The sequence below is a fragment of the Myotis myotis genome, unplaced genomic scaffold (genome assembly GCF_014108235.1).
Source record: "Myotis myotis isolate mMyoMyo1 unplaced genomic scaffold, mMyoMyo1.p scaffold_m19_p_2, whole genome shotgun sequence".
In the NCBI taxonomy this organism is placed as follows: domain Eukaryota; kingdom Metazoa; phylum Chordata; class Mammalia; order Chiroptera; family Vespertilionidae; genus Myotis; species Myotis myotis.
Genome location: NW_023416324.1, coordinates 24,502,140 through 24,527,422, shown reverse-complemented (window position 1 = coordinate 24,527,422; position 25,283 = coordinate 24,502,140). Strand labels below are relative to the sequence as shown.

The window sequence follows — 25,283 nt, the reverse complement described above, 5'->3', positions numbered from 1 at the left end:
TCAGCAAACTCATTCGTCAACAGAGCCAAATATCAACAGTACTCCTTCAAAATAGACTCGCCCAGGCCGAAAACCGACTTCTGCGCATGGGCCACGAAGTTTCATCGCACTGTACACGCGCCCGCACGTGGTATTTTGTGGAAGAGCCACACTCAAGGTGCCAAAAAGCTGCATGTGGCTCATGAGCCTCAGTTTGCTGACCACGGGACTAAGTCATTGGCCATTTTTGACTGAGTCAACCTCCACCCCTTTTCCCCTCCCCAGAAGTCAGGGGGCGGGACTGGACTCATGTGGTTGGCTCCATTGGCCACCAGCTCCATCCTCTGGTGCCTTCCCAAAGTCACCTCATTAACCTAGAGACATCTTAGGACATCCCAGGGTTTTAGGAGCTGTGAGCCAGAAACAGGACGAAGACCAGATATATATTTCTTATGAAAAGTTACAGCATCACACAGTGGGTGAACGAATATCACTGCTGTTAAATGGCACCTTTAAGTTAGGCTCTGTTGACAGCCTTCTGGCACCTACTATCTGGGTAAAGTTGAGCCAACTGCATAACCTCTCTGAGCCTTGGTTTCTTCTGTAAAACAAGGTTTTAAAAAAGTATGCCGTTTGGCGTTTGCAGTCTTCATGCGTGGTGTGCGATACCCTGCTTACTTTTTAGGGCTGTGGCAGGGAGAAAGTGGGGTTCTGTAGGACAGAGGTTTCTCCGTGAAACGTAAGCCTTGCCTGTAAAGGTCTGGGTTTGAGACAAAATCGGGTGTTCACAGTCTCCGGCACCATGTCTCATTTGTCTGGCCTCAAGCCCAGCGTGCCCCTTGCCCGTTAGCGTTAGCGTTGCTGCTTTTACTCCTCCTGCTCGGCCCCAGTTCGGTTCTCGCCATCTCCTTCCATCTGCCGGTCAACTCCCGCAAGTGCCTCCGCGAGGGGATCCACAGGGACCTGCTGGTGACCGACACACAGAGATCACCGGCCAATCTGGGGGCACTGGCGGCCGGCGCACCCACCTCAAGGTCACAGGTGCTGCTGGCCACATTCTGTCCTCCAAGGAGGAGGCAACCCAGGGGAAACTTGCCTTTACCACTGGAGTTTAGGACATGTTCCAAGTGTGTTTTGAGAGCAAGGGAGCAGGGCTGCTACCTGACCACCTCATGATCCTAGACATGCAGGATGGAGTGGAGGCGAAAAATGATGAAGAGATTGCAAAAGCTGAGAAGGAAGGAGGAGCCAGGAGGAGAGAGGAAGGAGGACACTGGGCAAGAGGCCAAAGGAGAGGCATGGGAGGACAGCTCGGAATTGTCCCAGGGATCTGCCCTCCAGCAGCCCAGTCCCACCGACCCCCAGTCCCAGGGAGAGAAAGGGGGAAGCAGGAACGGAAGGCGTGGTTCCTCTAAGAGCGGGCGAGGTGGGAGAACGTCCCAGGCCGTCCCATGGCACCTCCAGCTCCGTCCTCTGGTGACCCATGTCTCCGCCTGCTCCCACCTCCAGCTCCTCCCACCCCCTGGTCCTCAGCTGCGCTCCTGCCGCGCAAGCGGAAGGAACTGCGCTCTCGGCAGAGTGGGGAAAGCGGCGCAGATTATTTTGGGGCGTTTAGTCTAACTCTTATCATTGATCAAAACCAATTTTTCCTAATTTAGTCAGATGATTTCCTTAAGAACATTCGCGGTTTCTACAAATGCATACATTTACATAATCTATTCCATTGTGACATTCCCGCCTCCCCACACCTGCCCCATCCTGCCCCATCCGCTCCCACCCCTCGCAGCCTCCAGGAAGCCACACAGCTTCGGGCTAATTCGATCAAGATGAGTAAAAGCAAAACCATCTGGTTTCCTTCGACAGCTGATTCGAGAGTCGCTGTTATAAGAGACCTGTCTTCCAGGTGGGCCCGTGATGTGAGGGGGTGTCTCTCTTAGCCGAGATGAAAGGGCTGGGCCGGCTACAGAATGCGGCCGTGCTGGCATCTAGCTCCCAGTGAATCACATCAAAGGCCTCCCTGCCAGTGCGTGGCCCCTGCCAGCTGGGAAAATGGGCTCATTAAGGCAGGAAGAGTACATTGTTTACATTAGGCCGTGCTGATGTGCGAGGCTGGCCTGCTTCCCCTCACCTGGAGCTGGGCTCAGGAGAGCCCCCCACTTGCCCCAATGGCTCTTTGGAAGGAGTGCTGTGACTGCCCGCTCCGGGCTCTCCTTCCAACACTAATTAGGTTGTTACCAATTGAGCAATATCTGGGGCTCCGGCAGAGACTAGCAGGGGGACTGTCGGCAAAGGCCTCTGCATAATTGTGTTGATTAAGAGGTACAAGGCTGGAAATGTTGCCTTCCTTCAAGATCAAGGCCCTGCGCTTGTGGGGGCCTTGATTTTCTGGGCCAATTTGTTTGTGTTGGCCTACTTGCTCAGAAAGGGCACATTTTCACAGAAGTGGCAGCCTAGATGCTGTACTCCTGCAGCCGGACCCCCAGGACTCCCAGATGGGCTGTGGGAAGTGGCCATAGGTCTGGTTGTCAGAGGTCAGAGCAAGCATGGAAAAGTTACACCAGGGCAAATGGCACTAGGGAGAAGGCACAGTTTGGCTACTTCCAAACCATCGATGGCTGCAGCATCAACACTGGCTTTTCATCTATTTACTATGGACCATTATTGTAAAGAGAAAGCACTTTGTGTGTGTTATACTTGATCTTGACATTGACCTTGAGACACAGGGATTATTGTCCCCTTTGTGTGTGTGTGTGTTGGAAGAGACAGGCTCAGAGGGGTGGTCACGTACTCAAGATCACACAGCTGGTAGCAGCTGGTGGAGCCAGAATTGGAACCCAAGTCTGCCGGCTCCAAAGCACAGGCTCTTGACCAGTGCTCTCTGTGGGGCCTCCCTGGCCCCAGCAGCCCCATCTGTGCTGCCCTTGGCCTTGCTCATAGCTCCCTAGTCATGCTGCTTTCCTCTCTGATCCCTCCCTGATTGAAGGGCTTTCCCAGCCCAAGGCCTTGACATATGCCGTTCTTAGATCTGCAGCCCTGGATTCCTCCCCATCCTGTAGGTTCCACCTAATGCCACTTCCCTGAGGATGACTTACCCCCAATCCGATCAGGGTTCCCTGGCTGTGACTTCTCAGAACATCTTTTCCTCGGAGCTGTTATCACATATCTTTATTTGTAGTAATTTGTGTCAACTTAGTTTCCCCTGCAGGCTAGGAGGTGCAGGAGCAGAGACAGAGGGCTTTAGTTACAATTGTCTCCCCAGTGTCGGGGACAGGAGGCCCCACACATTTGCTCCTTTGTTCTGGGACTAAAGGGGTTCATTTGCCTGCACGCATCCAAGCCCCCAGTCAAACTAGAACGGGAGTTGGCAGCAGAGAAAGTAAAGGTTTCCTGAGGAAGTGGCCCATGCCCAGAGTCACAGGGAGCCTGCGCTCAAAGACCTGGCTGCCCATGACTCCCCGAGATGGGTGTCTAGGGGGAAATCATGAATCATGGTGACTAAGTGAGCCAGGGTGCTGGTTAGGGTGGTTGTCTCTACTGATTGGTTGCTGCTACGGTAGTTGATCATTGCATCTGGTCCTGCTGTCAGCCACGGTGTGGTTCTGTCTGGGCCACTTTCCTGGGTCCGAAGCTGAGACACAACTGAGGCTGGGTGTTACCTTTCTCTGTGGTCAGTAGACCTGAGGCTTTGTTCCCGAGTTTAATACTGACCAGGACTTCATTGTCCCGCGGGCTTAATGATTAAGGGAGCAGATGTGCCCGGGAGGGGAGGCAGGTGAGTCAGGGTGCTCTTTAGGCTGGATGAGGCCAGTTTGAATCAAAAGAAAAAGAGAAGCAAAGGTCAGAATAAAGAAAATGGAGGTTTCTGAGCATCACACCTTCATCTCTGGGAACTGGTTCTGTCCTTGCTGGCTCTGGGATTCTCTCAGTGGCCTCAGCATCTCAGTTCTTTGCCTCTTATTGGGCTCTGGAGGTGGGTCCCGTGCTGGCAGGGGATCAGGCCTTTGTCTCTGACAGGGGAGGCGGGGGCAGTCCCTGGCAATTCCTCTGCACTCTTTCACTGGGGTCTGGGACAGAGACTGGGGTTTGACACACCTTTAGGCTGTGACCCATCATCTCATTTGACTGGAACCCCCTCAACCCCCCTACCTCCCCCCACTGTATGATTTGGTGACCCCTCACATATGTGATGCCTTGGCTGGTGAGAGAGAAATTGCGTGCTGACATTCTGCACCATGAGGGTCTCTGCCCGGCGCAGGCAGGAGATACTGATGTTATTAAGTCAGTTTTTAAACTGGACAACATTCTTGACATTTGGGCGGAGATGCCTGATCAGGAGAATCTTCTCCCCTCCTGTTGTGCATCTCCAAACAGTAACTTTGTAGCAATATGACTCAACTTAAAACCCCGGGGCAGTTGTTCATAATTCTAATAACCACCCAGAATTAGATCACTTCACATTCACCTGATTTCTTCCCTCATTCATCTTCTAGTCAGGTCATTAGGAACTCCACGATTCTTCCCCCAACCTCAGCATTCTATTATTTATACATGATACACATTTCTCTATTGAGTCCCTGGAAAATGGTGAAATGGACACAGAGAATGGGCTTTCTTCCTAATGACAGCCCGGGAAGCAGTCTCTTCTTTATCCACGGATTCATTGGGATATTAAAACTTCCAACAACAACAACAACAAAATGTCAAAGGGCTTCTTCCTGGGATCCTAGTGCCCACAGCTCGATGTGAGGGGCGGGGGGTGGCGGGGTGGAGAGACAGAATGTTACTCAACTCCTTCTGTGGCCCCAAGCAGGGCTTTGGGTGTCACCCTGTTGATGTGGCCATATTGTGTAAGAGACATTTTAATGTGCCCGTTTGACAGGTTGGAAAGCCACCATTGCAAGATGACATTTATGTCTATTGTTAGTTAGGTTTTCCTGATGCCAAAAGAAACACATGCTCAACTGGGAAAAAAATTCAAACCGTACAAAAATACATAATCCTACCACTCCTAGAGATGACAGCCCTGTGGGTGACACTCTAGACTTTTTCTATGTATATGCAAACATAACTAAGGATACACAATTGGATACAATTGTTTTGTTATTTAAAAATGTGGGCCCCAGACATCTGGGATTCACACTCCATTTCTTAATTATTAATTTCACTAAACTTTTGGGGTTGACGGCTGGATTTGGGGTTAAGAATTAGGCAAGGATGTTCTTCACACACAATGCTGGTCATAGAGAAGATGAATAGCAACGTGTTTAATCCACGTCAGAAACGCCTCATCTCCTGCGGCTCCCTAAGTCTCCCATGAGCACCCATCTCGCCTTGCTTTTTCCTCCACATGGCCTCATGTGGCTCCCAATATCAAGGCCTACGGATCCCAAATGTCCCTTCCCCTGGGCCCCCCACTCTGGACCCCTCCCAGCCTGCTTTCGAAGTCCAGAAAAGGGCCACGTAGAAAGAGCAAGTTGCCCTGGAGATGGGCACAGCTCTAACATTGCCGGAGTCCCAACTTTTTTCTCTGAGGTTTGTATCCTTGGCTATGATCTGACTGTTGGTGTCCCCGCCAGCTCCAAATTCCTATGTCAAAATCCTACCCCATGCGATGGTGTTAGGAGGTGGGGCCTTTGGGAGGTGACTAGACGGTGATTAGGCCCCTCATGATGAGGTCTGTTTTATGAAAAGGTCTGAGAGAGCCCCCTCTCCCTTCCCACATGTGAGGACATACAAAGTGGTGCTGGCTGTGGACCAGGGAGAGAGCCCTCACCAGAACACGACCTTGCTGGGGCCTTGGTCTCGGACTTCTAGCCTCCAGAACAGTAAGGAAGACATTTCTGTTGTTTATATGCCGCCCAGTCTGTGGAATTTCGTTATGGCAGCCTGAATGGACTAAGACAGTTCAAGGCAATAAACACCTTTGTTTCCAATGAACTTCAACGTCACACTTTTAAAGTCTTTCTAAAATGCAAGGCTAAGATAAATGATACTTGGTCTTGGCTGCAAGGACCTGACTTTTCACCTCTAAGTTTTAGTCCTCGCATCGAGGTATTAATTTAACACACTGAATGGCAGGACAGATGAGCTCAGTGTGCCCAGTATTTTCTCCAGGAGCGAAAAGTATTAACAGCAGCAACAACAAAATAAGACAAATGACGTGCAGATCAGTAGGTTTGTGAAGTACAGTATCTAATGAGTGTGATAGCGGATCTTCTTCCGATACGTCATTGCTCAAGCGAGAGACATTCCTTGTCAATATTTCACAGCATCAGACCAGGAACAAGTCACCCTGAGTAGCAGAAGGAGCTCATCTCACCTCTCACATCAGTTGGGCAAGTCAACTGCTCTCTCTGAGCCGCAGCCTTTTCTTCGGTGAGATGGGGTATAGGCCCTGCGCTGCTATCTTCTCAGGGCTCTTGTGGAAGTCATAGGAAGTAATAAGGTCACAGGGTGGACAGCAGATGTGTGTCCAGCATCCAAATACTTTTCCTACTTGGGAGCTGGGTGGGAGGGAACGCGCTGCCTCCCATACAGGGAGGGAAGGGGTCAGGTACCCATGTGCATGGGCCTGAGCTCCACGCTCAGCCAACTGATGCTCTTTCTCGGTGCAGTGATTCTGGACTGAGCGATGCCCAGAGGTAGGGGAGTCCATAGACCTGCGGCTTCCTCCGTGGGGCCCACAGGTGGAGGTGGTGGCTCCAGGAGGGGCAGCAATGTGTTGTTCTACCCAAGTTCCTCTTGGCTTCTGGGTTTCTACCTGCTTTTGAGCCACGTCTCCCCATTGGTGCTGTGAGCTACCTGACGCTCTTCCTTTGCTCCGTCAGTCACCTCCCATTGGCCTGATTTTCGGTGAAGAACCCTGACCTGGAGAGAGCTCTGTGAACTGTGCACCTGTGCGGGGTTTCTTTCTGTGGGATGTGGCCCAGTGGTTCCTCCCCTCCGCCCGCCCCTGAGGCCCCGAGGCAGTCAATCATGTGGAATTTGGGTGTGAGTGGTTCTTCAAGCTGGAAGGGACTCAGAAGTCACAGTCTTGGTCCTGCCTCAGAATCTATCCAGGGCACAAAGGCCAGGTCTTCTTTTAGGAAAAGTGCACAGCTGTGTCTCTTCCTCTGGCTGGTCCCAGAGTTCCTCCCAGCATTGCTTATAATTTAACAATATGGAGCTAGGCCTGATTGCCCAAAATGAAAAGTTAGGCTAAAGATTAAGTAAGCCATGGCTTGGCGACATGGAGGAATATTATGTAACTGCTGAAAGTGATGTTTGGGCAGAGATTTTTAGTACCATGAGGAAATATTTATGTTACCAATTAAACCTGCCTAGGCAAAAAGATAAAAGAAAACCTGCCACAATATTTATAGTGCAGTACAGTGTGTTGTTGTTGTTTTTTTAAAACAAAATGCAAACTTTTTTTCCCTTCTTTCTCTTCATGATACTCTAGTCCAGCCGTGGGCAAACTACGGCCCGCGGGCCGGATCCGGCCTGTTTGAAATGAATAAAACTAAAAAAAAAAAGACCGCACCCTTTTATGTAATGATGTTTACTTTGAATTTATATTAGTTCACACAAACACTCCATCCATGCTTTTGTTCCGGCCTCCGGTCCAGTTTAAGAACCCACTGTGGCCCTCGAGTCAAAAAGTTTGCCCACCCCTGCTCTAGTCAGTCAAACTGGTTTGTGTGTATAGAGAAGTTGCATCAAAGTAATCATGGAGAAATGCTGACTGGTAGGACAGTGGCAATTTTAAGGGCAAGCATAGGGCTTGAATAGCTATGGGCTATTTATTTCCCCCTGGGCTTTCTGCCCCCAGTGGGGTAGCTGCCACCGATGAATGTGCAGGGGAAAGTGTAGTTTGCCGTGAAGGTTGAAGGCCAGGCTTGTCCTGAGTGCAGAGAACATCAGGCTGTATGGCATGATCTAGGTACTGTAGGGTTTCCATATATGACTTGTTATTGAAATAAAACCAATGCTTGAAATAAACTGTTTTCCAGCTTGTAAGTAGTATAGATCAAGAACATAATACATTTCTATATAATATATAATATCTTCATTCATTAAAAATTATATATTTTTAGTCTTAACTTTTAAAAAAAACCAAAACTTGCCATGAATAGGTAGGAAATATTCATTTATTAGTTCATTCATTCATAAGTGATATATTTACTGAGAACAGAGCTGGGAACACTCTTCATTCACTTGCATCATTTCCTAAGGTCAGAAGCTTCTGGAATTTGTTCAGGCTTAGTCTCAGCTCTTTAAGGCTTTTGAACTCTGGTCTTTGCTCAGCTGTTGCAGCTTTTTTTTTTTTTTGTCTGCTGAAGAGGTTTTGTCCTCCTTCTCCTAGTGCTTAGCTGAGAGGGCAGTCCAGTTAGGTTAAGTTATCCTCCCAGAAGCCCTGGGCAGAGCCTCCGCCCCACTGTACCTACCCTCAGCTTTCACAGAGGACAAGTTCTACCAGCCACCCTCTTCCCCTTCAGGCGTGTATGTCAGGTAGCTTCGAAAGACTCAGAGGTCCGTTCTAGCCCAGTTCAGTCCGTTAAACAGGGATGTTTCCCTGAGCAGAGGGTGGGGTTGAGGTGGATATAAAGAAGGTAAGGAACTCTAAGCATTTTTGGAGGCAAGACAAACATACAAGCAGTGAGGTTCTATGAAATGCTCAAAGGACACTTCTTGGCCCTCCGCCCCAGCATGCTGCTGCCACTCTTGGTTAGTGGTCATCATTTAATCATTCGTTAATTTATTTTTCGACAAACCTACTGTGTGTTGGTCAGGTACTGTGCAAGCCCTGGTAGGCCAGGAGTGAAGAAGAGTCAAAAGCTCACAGTCTTGCAAGGAAGATAAGATGTGCATGAATAACTGTGTAATAAAATGGAGAAAATTATATTCCCTGAATTTCTGCTGATTCCACTTCCTTATTAGCTCTTAAAATATTTTTCTCTTCATTTCCACTGCCATCTCTTTTCTCTTTTGGATGACTATGTAAATTTCCTAACTCACCTTCCTGCCTCTAATCCAGCCCCCACATTCCCATCAGATGGATTTGTCTAAAATCTAGACAAGTACTCTCTCATTCCAAATTCTCCAATCTCTACCCAGGGTCATCCATGAGTGGACCTCCACCTCCCCTTTGTAGCTCGACCTCTTGCCCCACCTGTCTCTATGGTATTTGTATATATGCCTCTGTGTCTTTGTACCTGTCATTCCTCTCCCTACTTGTTCTAAAAGACTTTTTGGACTCCAAGACTCAACTCATGTACCAAATCATCTGGAAAAACTTTCATTCATTCATTTGTTCGTTCATTTGTTCGTTCATTCATCCATCCATCCATCCATCCATCCATCCATCCCTTCATTCAACAACTCTTTAGTGAGTATCCACTATGTGCCAGGCATGATGCCAGGAATATGAAGGCGAGTAAAGCCAATAGGGTTGACCTCATAGCGCTTCAGGCTGAGTGGTGGAGAGAGATGATCATTAAACAAGTTTACACATAAATGTAGGATTATAAATTGTGATAAGCAGTATGAAGAAGAAGAATGCAGGGTGCTCTCAGAGGTATAGTCAGGGTTCTTCTCCCAGAATGTTGTGTAGCTACAACCCCTACGGGGTGCCAGCCTCTCACCCTAAGGAAATGGTCTGAGGTGCAATACAATAGTAATGGTTTGGCTTGGCTTTGGCTCCGTGTGTCAGGCTGCTGCAACTGCCTGTGGGGTTGTGACAGTATAATCCCAGATTCTATCTAGCTCCCAGTGATCTTCCTGAATTGCCTCCCTCATCCTTGGCTACACCCCCGATAGCCATGTCTGCACTACGGTTGAATGTATCAGAATGGACACTTAACCCAAATTTAGAGATTCAGATTCTTTCTTCTCAGAATTTGAGACTCCAAGATTCTAGTACAGACTGGAACCGTCTTTAGAATCGACCAAGTTGGAACTATGGAGCAAGGGATGGCCATTTCCTTCTGCCCTGTGAGCTGAGAAGCAGATGTGCTGAGAAGAACAGAAATGAGACACAGAGGAAGGTTTCTCTCAAGGTCTGGTGCTGTTTGAGTTCTGGGAAATACTCCTGCATCCTTTTAATGATTTTTTCTGTTGCCTAGGCTTAGCTTATGTTGATTTCTATTTCTTGCAGGTTAAGAATTCTAGCCAAACAGATCCCGGACAGACAGTCATCAATGCAGGCAAGGTGATGTCACCTAAGCAAAGACTTGAATGGACCTACTCAAGGCACATCAGTCAATGGAGTCAGAGGGATAAGATTGGCAGCTTCTTGGCTGACCTTGAAATGTTTCTTGGGTAGTTCTGGCATCTTGTGCACCTCAGGTCTATTCTAAAGTGAAATTTCCAGAGAGCTATTAACAAACCCATTAGTAACTAGTCTTCCGGGTCAATGGTTGCTTGTTACTTGTTTATACATCTCCCCTGTTTACATAGGTGGAGCCTTACTTTTTTTGGAGGAGGGGTTAACTCTGCAGAATATACGGTCTTGTTCTAATCCCTGCAGGGGTATTGATGTTCTGTGCATCCATTGTTTGCCAAGTCAAATTTGCCCCTTTCTGTTGCTTTCCTTTTTAAAAACAAACAAACAAAAATTCCCCCTCCTATATTATAAAGAAAATGCTTTTTATAAAAATTGGATTTTTAACAGACCTTTATGATTAAAATTAGCTGCCTTGACTTCTGGGATTTACTGTCTTGTTGGGTTAATTTTAGCTCCTCGGTGGCAAAATAAATCTCCTAAAAATCACACTTCCTTTCACAGTCTTGGAAAAATAAATGCTAAAACAAGTCCTATTTAAGTGACCTTGTTATTTCTTCTACTTGATTTGCACAGCATTCGTCTTCTGCTTGTGTCCATACAAACCGCAATACAAAGGTCACAAAAATCCCTTGACTTATTTAAATGTGGTAATAGCATCATTGATGCAAACATGGGGTTAACCCAAATATTTCATAGTTTGGAGATTTTCAACTAATAAGAAGAATAAAGTCCTGTACTTGGGGAAAGATTAAGGTCACTGGCCCTCATTTAAGTTGATTGGTCTCTTGAAATGAGATGCTAATTGTGAAATTGATAGGCAGAGTTCCATTTGATTTTACCCCCAATAGTTTATGTTTATAATTAAAATAATAAAAGTGGAAAATGTCCAGTTCAATCAGCATAATCTCCCATCTATTCTCAAGCAACGTAACTGAAGTGAGATGCATCTGTGCATGTAAGTTGCAAATTCCTTTTACGTTGGCTCTGTTGGCTGCAGGGAGGGGGAGAGATACATTGCTTGTAGTCTAGATATGTTGACATCTCCACAGAAACTACAGAAAACCAACCACAAGGCTAGCGTTAAAAGAAAAACAAAAATTTGGGCCACTTTTATATAAATAACAGAAGATTTTTGTTGTTTGCAATTAAGGTTATTATTTCATTCATTCATCCAAGCAATATTTTCTGGTTACTACTTCTGTTCTGGACACTGTTGTAGCACTAGGGGTAGAGAGGTGAGTGTGAAAACTGTGTCCCAGATCTCAGGGAGCCTGCATTTTGGTAGGGAAGGGTTGAAAACAGAGGAGTGGCTGTTTCTGATGGCTGCTCGCCCTGGCCGCCTTGTGGAAAGTGCACTGGAGAGAGCACTAGTAAATGTGAGAAGACTAAATAGGAGACTCTTGCAGTGGGTTCAGATAAGAGAGGACAACGGTGTAGACTTGGTGATGACAGTGCTGAAGACAGGAAGTGATGGATTTAGCAAATGTTTTAAAAGTTTAGTGGAAAAGACTTGCTGATAAATAAAATATGAGGGATGATGAATAGAGAAGAATAGACATTTGCCCAACCAAATTTATGGTGGTGCCATACTGCAGGTGGGAAGACTAGGGGAGACATTAGGAGTGCCATTTTGGATATCTTGGCTCTGAGATGTATTCAAGCTGATTGACAGGTTACTAGTTGCCTAGTTTCCAGAAGGGGCCGTGGAGCTCAGTCTTTGACAAGGCCTTTTGCCCAGTGACAAGGGAGGCAGTCATTCTAGCTGTGGGGAGTACTGGAACATGATTTGCATGACAATTTAAAATGAGAAAAAAATCTTGGCCAGCTGGTATATTGGGCAGCACCTGAAAAAAGTACTTGAATAAAGGCGAATGAAAAATTCTAAACCCAAAGACAGAAGGAAGGTGGGGAGGTTGGGAGGGAGACAGGGGTATTTTGTATTATAAAAGGAGGGGTTTAGGGAAGAGTAAATGCCATGGGAGCCAAATTTGAAGAGTATGACAAAGACTGTGTGTGTGTGTCCTAGAGCTGCCTGTGTAATGGAAAGAGTCCTGACTTGGAAGTCAGAGAGACTTGGGATGTAATCCAGACGCCATCACGTATACCTCTGTGTCTTCCTGCCAGTTACTGAACCTCTCGGCACATACACTTTGAAAAATATTTGTCTCCCCCAAACATTGAAGTCATTAGGTAAAAACTAATTTGTTTCCATGTCTAGTGTTGAGCAAAGACACATTAAGCTGTAGTTTGAAATGTCAGGTCAACTTGAGAGAGTGTGACCACAAGAGTTGAAATAATTGTAGCCAAAAGCAAAGGCAGTTTTCTTTAGGCACAGGTCTTATCTTGCATGAGTGAGTCATTTCAGCTGTGATTTTAAAAATCTTGAGACAAGCTTTTGTACCCTTGAGGCTGTCTTCTGAGATGCCAAGGTAGGGACCAATGGGTCATTTCCCAAGCGTATACCAGGTGATTATCCTAGGGATGCCCATAACCTTGACACTTCTGTGATTAAGAGGGGATCAAAGGAAATGAGGTATACTCTTCCTAATAATTAAAAGACCTCCACAGCAAAAGCAAAATAAACAAGTAAGACTACATCAAACTAAAAAGCTTCTGCACAGCAAAGGAAACCATCAAGAAAATGAAAAGACAATCTACCAAATGAGAGAAAATATTTGCATAAGGAGTTAATATACCAAATATATAAAGAACCAACATAACTCAATAGCAAAAAGTATGATTTATAATGGGCAGAAGTCCTGAACAGATGTCTTTCCAATGAAACCATACAAATAAATAGTCAACAGTATACAAAAATGTGCTCAATGTCATAATTATCAGGGAAATACAAATTCAAATCACCATGAAATATCCCTTCACACCTGTTAGAATGTCTATCATCAAAAACACAAGAGATAACAAGTGTTGACAAGGATGTGGAGAAAGGGAACCCTTATGCACTGTTGTTGGGAGTGTAAATTGGTGTGGCCACTATGGAAAACAGTATGGAGATGCCTCAGCAAATTAAAAATAGAATTACCATATGATCCAGCAATCCCACTTCCGGGTATATATCCAAAAGAAATGAAAACAGAAGATCAAAGTGATAGCTGCACTCCCATGCTCATTCCAGTATTATTTACAATAACCATGGTCTGGAAACAACCTAAATGTCCATCAACAGATGGATGGATAGAGAAGATGGGTGGTTACATATAAAATGGAATATTACTCAGGCATGAGATAGAAGTAAATCCTGCCATTTGCCGCAACATGGATGAAATTCGAAGGCATTATGCTAAGTGAAAAAAGTCAGACAGAGGAAGGCAAATGCTGTGTGGTATCATTTATATGTGGAATCCCAAAAGAAAGTCAACTTCATAGAAATAGAGTAGAAAGTGGTTACCAGGGGCCAGGTGTGGGGAAAACAGGAAGAGGTTGGTAAAAGGCGACAAACTTTCAACTATAAGATGAATAAGATGGGAAGATCTAATGTAAAACATGGTGACTACAGGTGATAACGGTGTTTTCTAAGAGAGTAGAACTTAGAAAAACACACAAAAAACAACAACAAAAAAGAATAATATGTGAGGCGATGGATGTGTTAATAAACTAGATGGGGAGGGAAATCCTTTCACAATGCACGTGTCAAAGATGTGAATAAATGAACAGTTTAAATATCTTACAATTTTATATATCAATTATACCTCAGTAAAGACGAAATTTTAAAACCATAGATTTGCACATTTTAGGAAGAGGTATGCAATGCTTTCCATGTCCCCATTCTAGGAACGCCTTAAGTAAAGAGTATTGATCATCTCTCCATCTCCATCTGTTTTTACATCTCATTAGGAATAAGGAGAAACTTTTCCATTGTGGGAACTCTCTTGGATTATGTCTGTGTGATGTTACCGCATCCCAACTTAATTTCCTAATCGGGTTGTATGGTCCACATGGTAATGAAGCTGGATCCTCTTTCACCACTGGATTTTATGGCTTGATGGCTCGTGCATGGACACTGGCCATGATGAGTCAGCCATGTTCCCACTGCTTCTCAAACTTCAGTGTGCTCATGGACAACCTGGGCATCTTGGTAAAATGCAGACTCTGATTCAGCAGGTGAGGTGGGGTCTGAGGGTTTGCGTTTCTAACTAGCTCCCAGGAGATGCCTGATCTTGCTGGTTTGGGGATAACACTCGCACTTGAGTAGAAAACTTGTAGAATCCTACTCTGCTAGAGGAATACAAGTTGCTCAAGAAAAAGCAAAAGAAAGAAGGGGGCTGTCTATGGACAAATAGCTTTGGGGAAAATTGTAGATTCTATCTCTTTCTGTATATTTAAAATGTAGATTTGTTCACATCTTGAAGGCTCTGCAAAGTTCTGCAGTTAAAAAGAAACTGTTTAGCCTGACCGGTGTCCTGAGTGGTTGAGCGTCAACCTATGAATCAGGAGGTCACGGTTGATTCCCAGTCAGGGCAGATGGCTGGCTTGCGGGCCCCATCCCCAGCAGGGGGTATGCAGGAGGCAGCGGATCAATGATTCTCTCTCATTATTGATGTTTCTATCTCTCTCTCCCTCCCCCCCCCTCTGAAACCAATAAAAATATATGAAAAGAAACTGTTTACTTGTTTGACTCAATGTCAAACTCATTTGATCATGAAACCCTTTTTTTTTTTTTTTTTCAAGGAAAGCCATTAACATTTAGTAGAATTAGTGTTCTTTGTATCAAGTTTTGGAAAATAATTTGAGGTATCAGAGTCACAGACTGTCCCACAATCATGTTGATTGTAAATAGTAACTAGGCAGTCACTTAGGAAAATGCTGCAATGTGTGATAACTAAGAAGATGGGCCCTGAAGTTGAGTCAAAGCCTAAGGTTGAATCTTGGTTCTTCTCTTAGTATAGCTGTGTGACCACGTGTCAGTCATTCAACTTCTCTGAGCCTCGATTTCCTAGTGTATAAAATGGGAATAATAAAAGATTCTGCAAAAGAAAGCCGATATTGTAGTTGCCTGAGTTGGCAAGACAAATGATGTTGAGCATCTTGGCTAGAATGAAAAGAGCTCAGGTCAGGGGACACCCAGGAATACAGAAATCTAGAAAGGAATGGAACTTTGAGCAACATAACAGAAAGAAGACCAGTCCTAAAACTCTGGCCTGAGCCTACTGTGCCCTCCGTCCCACCGTCCAGCACATCATCAAGTCACCCAAGTAACCCCTCCAGGTTTCCTATGTTCCAACATAGCGTTTTGGCATGAAAACCTGGGCTTCATGCGTGAAGTCCAGGATCAGCGTTATTCTTGGGCCAGCACTGCCCGTTTGAAGCTGTGGCACAGCAGGGGAAACTAATACAGATTTTGCACGTCAGCACCTTTCCCCCGAGGAGCCCAGGTGAGTGGCCATCATTGTAGCCAGGTGAGAATTCTCAGCGTACCAGGGTCCTCATGGAAGTGGTGGTGACCTTCCCAGGTGCAGCCTGACAGGGACCCTGCAGAGCCTGGGCCAATCTGTAGGGACCGGGGAGTGCCCGGAGCCCACCGGGACACTTTCCCACGGTGAGGGCTGCTGGGATTGGGGCATGGTGAGATGTGGGGGACAGCCTGCCAGGACTCTAGCTCAGCCCTGCTGCTGTGGGGACCAAGGGCACCAACTTACTCCTTCTGTGTGAGGAGGCCGAAAGGACAAGGACACAACGGCCCCATGCTTCACAGTTTCTGAAGGTCTTGGCATCTGGTTTGACTAAAGACTCGGGGAGATGACACGCCCAGTGTAACCAGGGTGAGGCAGCAGCAGCCTGCTGCCAGGTGTGCCTGCCCTGTTAGCCCCAGCCCTCATCTTCATGCAGCCGCCTCTAAACCAGATGGGTGCATGTGGTCCATCTGAGGGCTGTTACCTCCTATAAACATTATTCCTTAGCCCTCTCACTGCAGGCGGGAGGTTGGGCAGGGCCCTGGCAGCCTGGATGAGCTGCTAAAGGATGGGCAACCCAGGACAAAACCTTGCCAACACCCTAATCACATAATGCTGACGTGGGAGGGAGCTTACAAAGTTCTTCCACATCCATTTCCTCATTTCTTCCCTATGCTAGCCCCCCAAATAGACAGACCCAGGTTTGTAATTCTCCTTTTTACAGATGAAGGAACCTGGGCTTAGAGCTGGTGTGATCAGCCCATAATGAGTTACAGGGGAGCCCAGGGGACTGGGTTGGCCCCAGCCACCAGGAGCTAGACGAGAAGTCACCACCTACTTGGCCAGAGCTCCTCTGCCAGAGTCGCCTCCAGGAAAAGCTGTGTCCCCTAAAACAGCTGCTCAGCGCCATGCTTCTCAGCATTGCCCACTGCCCGGTGCCAAAGGACAGAAGTGTGGGCTTTAAGAATCTTCTTGCTATAGCCCAAGACTGAGCCTAACCCAGAGTCAGGCAGAATGCATGCGCACACGTGCGTGTGTGCGTGCGTGCGTGCGTGTGTGTGTGTGTGTGTGTGTGTGCGCGCGCGCGCATGTGTGTGTAGGGGTGGGAGCAGGGCTGGGAAGGGGAGGGCAGCAAGAACCCTGGGCTCCGTGCCCAGTGCCTGCGATTTCCCAGGAGGGAAGCTGGCCTCCAGGCAGAAAGGCAGGAGTCGCCCAGGCGGCTCCAGCAAATGGGTCCTGGAGGAGCTGTCCAATGTCCCTGCTGCTGATGGGTGGCGTGGGGGCGAGGAGAAAGGGCACGGCTGCATCCCCCCCGGGCTCCTGCCCAATCTGGGAAAAAGCCCACATATTTATCTTATTTCCTGTGCACCATTGTGACTTATTTTCCTGGTCTGAAGAAAGAGCTGTAGCGTAAACGAGGGTTCTGATCTAGGGGGTCTGTTGGCTCCTTGGAGTCTATAATTGGGGCATTGAAAGGATACAAAAAAAAAAACGCAAAGCCCGCAGAGGAGTGGATGATCTTTTATACTTAGAGTTCCCCTCTCTATAAAAGCGACATATTACAGACCTCTTTCTCCTCTCGAACATTTCTTGCTAAGTGCATTCTGATGCCACATTGAAACGCAAAATAGCTGGAATCAAGCAGGCACCGAAGGCTATTTATATGCTAATCTCTATTTCCCAAGCTGAGGCGGGAACCTGGAGCTGGGTGCTGCTTCTAATGATGGCTGGCTTTAACCTCTCTGGAAGAAAGAAAAGTATTTTCCTTAAGAAAACAACTTGGTTTCTTTAAGATGAAATGTAATTATCTATTATCAGATGTCCCTTAAAATGCAAGGCCTATTAAAGCTGCTAAAAATATTGAAGCCCTAATTTCACCATAATAGCATTTTAATTTCAGCAAATCATGGCTCTATTGTTACAGGACATTTTTGTGGCAGGAATGTGGTAAGAGGTCCATCTTAGCTTTTTTTCGGTAACATTTTCCTTTCTTTGAGAAGCACAATTAAATCATTGCAATCATCTAACCTTGCTTGACACAAAATTTTACTTATCAAGTGCGAAAACAATGGTCATTAGCATTTAAAAGGATTTGTTTTAAAAGTAGCTAAAGTTTAATTGCTTGAAATACGTCTTGTTCGAATGTGCAGCTGCTGTTGGCTCAACGCTGATGTTAAAGTCGGTGTTTAATTGATTGCTGAATTTCATTGAAAAATATTTACTTTTTCCCCAGGCAACGTACAAAGAGAGGGCCCATCAAGGAGGACTGGGTTTGGGGAAAACTGACTGCATGTGGGAAGTTGCTAGCAAAACTCGTAGGCAGTTAGACAGACATGAGCAGAGCAAGGACGAATGGCCAGGTACAGAAGGTCACAGGGTGGAAAGCCCTGGGTGCCGAGTAACAGGCAAAACTGGGAAAACAAGGACCTCGTCCCCAGGGTGCCCTCTCCTCCCTTAGCATATCACTGGTCATGTGGTTTTGACCCTCTGACCTTTCATATCGCTGATCATGGGTTCCGACCCTCCCCTGACTTTCTTCCCATGACTTGTCACTAGTCGTGCGGTAGACCCCCTTAGAGGAGGAACAAGGGGCTGAAGAGTGGCCCCACTCGACTCCCATTCAGGCCTTTGCATGACCACTCCCTGAAGCATTAACCCCTAAGGATAACATCTAGGCCTCAGTTGTGTTTCAGCTCCAGGTCCAGAAAAGCAGCAACACCAGACAAGTGATGCCATGGCTGACATCAGCAAAGACTGCCGACCCCCTTGTGACCTTCTGTACCATTCGTCCTTGCTCTGCTCATGTCTGTCTGTCTAATTGCCTACAAGGTTTGCCTGGTGCCAACCAATCAGTAGAGACCATGACCCTGAAAGGACCCCTCTGGAAAGCTGATGAATGTTCTATTGAGATCTTCCCTGGGACCTCCCCTAAAATTCCCACCCTTAAAAGGCCTAATGCCTCTCCCTGCCCCCTTCCCCCAGGTGAGTTTTCCTTGCCTCCCACTTTCTCCTAAGCTCCAAGGGCCCTTCTTTTGCCCCAGCTGGCTCACTTCTTCTACAGCTCACTTCTCCCTCTCTGACTTTCTAAATACTAGAAAATGTTTGCTTGTATTTGAGTCTTGGCTCGGAATTCTTTCTTAGCCAGAACTCAAGTACCGAGGTTGCTGAACCGAGGTCTAATTGCCAGTAATGTTCTAGTGCTGTTTTTGCCACCAACAAAAATCACGCAGCTTTGCTCACCTCTGCATTGGATGCATTCTTGGAAACTTTTCTAAAATGAACCCCCACTCCTGCCCCGTGCCATACTGCAAAATCCTGGAACTTGTATTCTTGTTTTTCAGAGACCCTGTAGGTGTTGAGGACATAAGGAGGAGCCCACTTCTCAGCGGGCTTACCTTTTCAGTGGATGGATGAAGGGAGGGCTGGGATGTAGGCTGGGGTCACTTTCCAGACAGGTCTTCTGCCCACACCTGTTGGTGAAAGCAAACTCAGATCAAGCCACCTCTTCTTCCTCTCTCACTTAAGATAGCACTTTAGGCCATCTTAGTGGGGCTGAGTCACCACTGAGTCTCACCAATTTTGCAGAACTTCTGAGTTCCTGGGAGAGGCTCTGACAGGCAGGAAAAGGAGGTGGAGTGGGAGGGGATTCAGCTCAATAGGCTACTGATTAGGGTTGGCAAAAAAGGTGTGACTGGCACCCTAGTAATCAGTTCTATTTATTAAGCCCTAACTATGTGCCTGGCACGGTGTTGATTTATTTGCATCATTTCCCTTAATCTTCACAATGCATGCTATTATCTCACTTTTCCAAATATGGAGACTCAGGCTCTGAGAGGTGAATCTGCCCAAACTTATATAGCCAGAGGGAAGCAGAACCTCAAGTCAATCTGAGGTTCATCTGGTGACAACTTCTGTCCTGTGTGGCCTCTTAACAGTCCCTGTCCTCAGTCATTACCTTAACTCAGGCCCCAGACCCATCTCACACTGAGGGCTAGTTCCTTGACTCCACTCTACTGACTTCCTGCCCCCTTCACCCCGGGGCCCTCTGCACCCATGTACATGTGGAATTTTAAAGCCCTCCCCCCGTCGTTCTTTGCTTTGTTGGGTCTCAGTTTGCTATCTGTGCAATGAGGCCTTGGATGACCTCATCTTCAGGAGCTCCCCTCGGTCCAAGTTACCATGGACTCAGTTCAAGCCCACTCAATGGGTACTGAGTGCTCACTCTGGGCCGGGCCTGGGTGGGCCTTCGGTGTGCAGAGATGGGTAGTCGAGTCTCTGTCCTTTAGATGAACCTCCCAACAGCCAGCTCAGTGCAGCTAACTGTCCTCCTGCTGTGCCACACAGCTGGACAAGGGGGACTGCACCCCACACAGCGTGGGCTGGGTCCTTCAGGGTCACAGGGCGATCTGAGATTTTGCTTGGGTTTCCTCTTTGTTTGCTGGACAAATTCCTGCTCCTATTTCAACGTCCAACTCAAGAGGTACTTTTGGTGAAATTTTTGCCCTCCTCCCCCTTTTAAAATTTCCTTTTTAAAATTTAAATCACTCTGTATTGTTGAAAATATTACATATGTCCCCTTTTCTCCCCATTGACCCCCTCCAGCCCGCCCACCAACCCAGGGCCTCACTGCCCCATATATGCATGGCCTCATCTGTGTGCATGGGCTTTGGTCCCCTTTGAAGCCCAGATTCCCATGGTTCCTCCAGCATTTCTCTGTTGTAGCCTCTCCTCCTATAGTAGAAAAGGAAGAATGTAGCCCAGGTTAAGTAACTGGCTCCACTCTCTACCAGTGGATGATCTCAGGTAAGTCCTTTAACCTCACTCAGCCTGTTTCCTTTTCCATACAGTGGGGTAATGATAGTGTGCACCTGCCCCTCTCGTCATGGAAGTGACAAATCAGATTTATATAAGCTCCTAGAACGTGCCAGCAGGTCATGAGCATGACTTATTAATGTAGTAAAGGCACTTGTCTGTGGGTGTGTGTTACACACAGTCAGGCTGTGAGCTCTGCAGGTCTGGCATCACAAGAACCTCACTGTTCTATCTGAAGCTACGCAGAGACTGCTGCCTCGTGCAGTGATGGCGAACCTATGACATGCGTGTCAGAGGTGACACACGAACTCATTTTTTTGGTTGATTTTTCTTTGTTAAATGGCATTTAAATATATAAACTAAATATCAAAAATATGCCTTTGTTTTACTATGGTTGCAAAGATCAAAAAATTTCTATATGTGACACGGCACCAGAGTGAAGTTAGGGTTTTTCAAAATGCTGACACGCCGAGCTCAAAAGGTTCGCCATCACTGGCCTAGTGTAAAGTACTGCGGGGTGGCCGGGAGCAGGTGTTCAAATCCATGTCCTGCCACTGACCAGCTGTGTGAGTGACCCTGGGTAGGTTCCATGACTTCTCTGGCTTTCACTCTCTTCATTTGTAAATGGAGATGCTTTCAGTGCCCTCGTTGTGTGATTATTGGGAGGATTAAACGAGGCCAAGCTGGTGAAGTTAAATCCTTGCCCAGTGCAGTTGTAAGAGCTCAACCCTGAGTATCTATTAGGTTAACAGACTCTCATTAATAACCGAGATCTGTATTCCACTTTCACATTCTTATCTTATTTGTTCCTCACAGCATTTCGGGAGGGGCCTCTGTTATCATCTTCTGGTCCATCAAGATCTTACAGCTGCTTAGAGGCAGGTCCCCGCCCCCATTGGCCGCCCCATGCCTGACATCTCATCTTGTGAAGGCAGATGCATGAGAGAATGATTCTCAAATAGGCCAAACAATCTTTCATAAAAGTTAGGTGGGGCTCAGGCTGGTGGCCCATTAGGAATACCAGCTAAATTGATTTCATAATGGCGGGTCCTGAAATGACACCTCCATCAAAAGCTGCACTTGGCTTTTTATACTCGTCAGGGTCTGTTATAAATCTGATTATATCTGAAATAGCAGATTTCAAGTTGAAGTCCCCTTTGTCCACACTGGAATTCAGATTTATTTCTAAGAGACCAGTGCAATTTTCTTATCTTTGTTACAAATTACTACAGTCTGGGTTAATCTCTCACAGCAATAAAGCTGTTTGCCTAGGAAGCTTCCTGCAGTGTCAGAGCTGATGAATGGCTCCCTCTGGCTATAATAATTCAGTCTAGAACACTGAAAAAACAACAACAACAAACAAACCAAAACTGGGTTCTTCTGCAGGAAACTCCACCAGTATGTTTGGCTGCTGAGATTGTCAGAGATCAGAGACTCTCACCTCGGTCAAGGTATCAGAACCTTTGAATGGATGGGGTCTCAGGTGCTGCATGATGAATGGTGGGCCACACTACTTTGTAAAGAAGGCTGTCCTGTTTGGAGTTTTCTGAGGGTGGCTGTGGATCAAGTGATTACAATAGAAGTCAGAACAGGGAGAGGTTACAGACAAGATAGTTCAGGAACAAGGGAGTGAGTGGGCCTGTCTCAGAATTGGAGAAAAATGGGCTGCAGGGCAAGGAGCAGAGGGCTGGTGTTTCACTCATTCAATAATTACAGTAGTTTAAAAAAAATCTAAAACACACCATTGATTATAACATGCACTATTGACTTAATAAGAACATTTTTTGGAGGGGCCAGGGAATGAAACACAACCACTTTCATGGTGCACATGGATTTTAAGACCCAATGTTGAAGGCATTCTAGGGAGGTTGAGATCTGAAGGAGACTAAGAGATGGTGTGTGTGTGTGTTTCTGAGCAGTTGAGGGTGTTTGGGAGAAAAAGCATTGAGGCAGAGAGAAGAGCGTGCCCAAAGCTCTTGAGAGAAGAAGGCTTGCTCAAGAAACTGAAAGAAGGCCGGTGTGACTTTGGGCGAGGAGGGTGTGGGAATATGAAGCTGGGGTCAGCTGGGGACATCTCATGAAGAACCTTGCAGGCTAGGTAGAGAGTTTAGATGTTGTTCTGTGGAAAATGAAAAGATATTGAAGAGTTTTAAGTAGAAGGCCTATATATTCTGTATTTAGGCTTCATGGGAGGCAAAGCAAGCATGTCAAACTTGTGGCCAGTGGGCCGCATGCCTTGCCTAGCGAATTTGACATGCTTGGTTTTAAGTATTACATGAGTCTCCTTTTTTCCCCATTTTAAAAAAATATTTTTATTGATTTCAGAGAGAGAGGGAGAAAGAGATAGAAACATCAGTGATGAGAGGGAATCATTGATTGGCTGCCTCCTGCATGCCCCCTACTGGGGATCAAGCCTGCAACACAGGCATGTGCCCTTGACTGGAATTGAACCCGGGACCCTTCAGTCTATAGTCTGATGCTCTATCCACTGAGCCAAACCTGCTAGGGCCCCATTTTCTTTTTTTGGCCAAAACTCTTAATTCTTTTTGTTTGTTTGTTTATAATCATTTAATGAATGATTAAACACACCTTTATTGGGCTACTGGTCAATTTTATGGTGATGGAAGCTGATGAACCACCTGCCCAAACCACCATGATTGATTACTTGCCATTTGCAGAAACCTGAGTACCAACCAGAAAGATTCGGTAAGGAACAGCATGATCATTCAGCCAAAGAGGTTCCTTGGGATCCTTACCTTCCTTTTCCTCCTCCCCTAAGGACCTTCTCCAGGGGTATGGATGCTCAGGAGGCAGAAGGGGCTGGGGGTGTTCCACCGCAACAGGGCACAGAGGAGTGCTGCGAACCCCATGCCCCAGATGCAGTCAGAAGACATGGGGGCATAGGCCCAGGGCAGGCCTGCTCAATAAATAAACACAATTCCCAGAAGCCACCATGGGGGTTAGCGGGCCCAGGGACACTGAGCTGGAGGGGCCACCCTTGGAGGCCTGGCCTCTTCACACTCACTCCGTGTTGCACACCTGCAAAGGGTCCCAGGAGGAGCTTGTTGAAGATGCCGTGCACCCACACCAGGTGGGTAGTGAAGGGCTTGGTGTTCTCGGTGAAGGTGTGGTTCTGCAGGGCCAGGATGTAAGGCACAGAGGTGTTCTCCCCCTGCTCCTGGAGCCACACTGCATACCTCACCTCCCGCACCTTCAGGTACTTGAGGTTCCATGGGATCTGACAGGAGACAGTGAGGCGGGCCTCGGAGGCGCCCTGCACCGACGCCTGGGTAGAGGCCGACTGTCCACTTCTGCTTCCGCGGCCCTGGCCGGCCCATCACCACGCACCGTATGGTTTGAATGAGGGATGGGATGTCCACCTTGGTGTCCTGGTAGATTCGGAACAGCTACTCGGTTCCGGCAACAGAGATGCCGTCGGACCTCCCGGCTCTGCAGGATACGGGCCTGCTCTGCCTGGTCTAGGTGGGCAATGCCCCCCTCCTCCCAAGGCCGCTCAGGATGCGTGACCATGTTCCCTGGCACCGCGTTCCGCCAGGCGACGTAGTGGAGGTCCACGCCAGGCACTGTGGCCAGCGTTTTATGGGGGGTGTAGTGGTCAGGATTGACGGCATATGGGAAGAGCTCAGCCACAGTGGGGCAGGAAGAGGGCCGTGACCAGCGGGGCCCGTGCATGCTGACCAGCATGGAGGCGTTGCTGACCAGCCCCAGGACATCTGCAAAGGCGTGGTCCTCCAGGGACACCCTCACCGTCTTCCCCTGGAACTCCTGGGCCAGCAGCAGCTCTGCCTCGTTCAGGATGGGTCTGTTCTGGGTGCAACTGAAGACCAGAGTAGACCACTAGCCTAGCAGGCCCCTGCGTGGCTCCCATTTAGCTTTTCCATCATGAACCCTGCAAACTGCTGGATCTTATGGCCCGAGACCAGGAATTTGGCTTTTGGGCCATATTGGTACCAGGTGGTGATCTTGGAGGGGCCCACGAACACCTGGGAGAAGCACAGCAGCCGCCCCAGGTCTTCAGCTGGGCCCGCGGGAGCGGCTGCTTGGGGCGGAGGAGCTTGCAGAGGTCGAAGTGCGCGCTCTCGCCCCAGCCCTCCAGGGAGAAGGGCCCAGCCCTCCATGCAGAAGCGCGGGCCCCGCGGGCCAGGCCGGGGAACTGGCGCAGGGTGTAGACGAGGGGCAGCAGATCGCCGTGGAAGTGCGTGAGGTTGTCGGGGTTGAAGCGGTTGGCGACCAGGGCCGCGCCCGGCAGGAACACGCACGGGCTTGGGCAGGAAGCCAGGGCGGCGGCCGGCAGCTCCATGAGGTTGAAGTCCTGGGGGTGGTGGCTGTCCGCGGGGGCCAGGCCGAGCAGGGCTGGCTGGAAGCGCCGAAGCCAGGCTGCGCAGCAGGACAGAGGAGCTGCCGCGGAAGAAGATGAGCTCCTCGGCCTCCTTGGAGCAGCAGAGCCACTTGAAGCGGCAGATGCGGCGGGTGTGCGCGCGCCCTGTGCACACCAAGTGCGCGCCGCCCTCCACCCGCTGCAGAGCCCTCGGAGCCCAGGCTGCCCGGGGGCCTGTCGCCCGGCCAGCTCCTCTTCCAGAGCAGCCGCAGGCGCTTCCACTGACCGCCCCAGCACCGACACCAGCAGGCGCGGGCCCGGCTGAAAGCAGCATCCTCACGCTGCCACCTCGGGGCCTAGCGAGATGATGGCCCCTGGTAAGTGCCACAGGCCTGGCGGGCTTTACCCATCCCCGTGGGCACTCCGAGCTGGCAATAGCCAGCGGCTGGGGCTCCGCGGGGCTGAAGACACTGCGGCCCAT

At 48.0% G+C, this 25,283-nt stretch overlaps 1 pseudogene; it reads right to left on the bottom strand.

Annotated features, from left to right (window-relative positions):
• Positions 1-846: 846 nt before the first annotated feature.
• Positions 847-25,283, bottom strand: LOC118675084 (annotated as a pseudogene).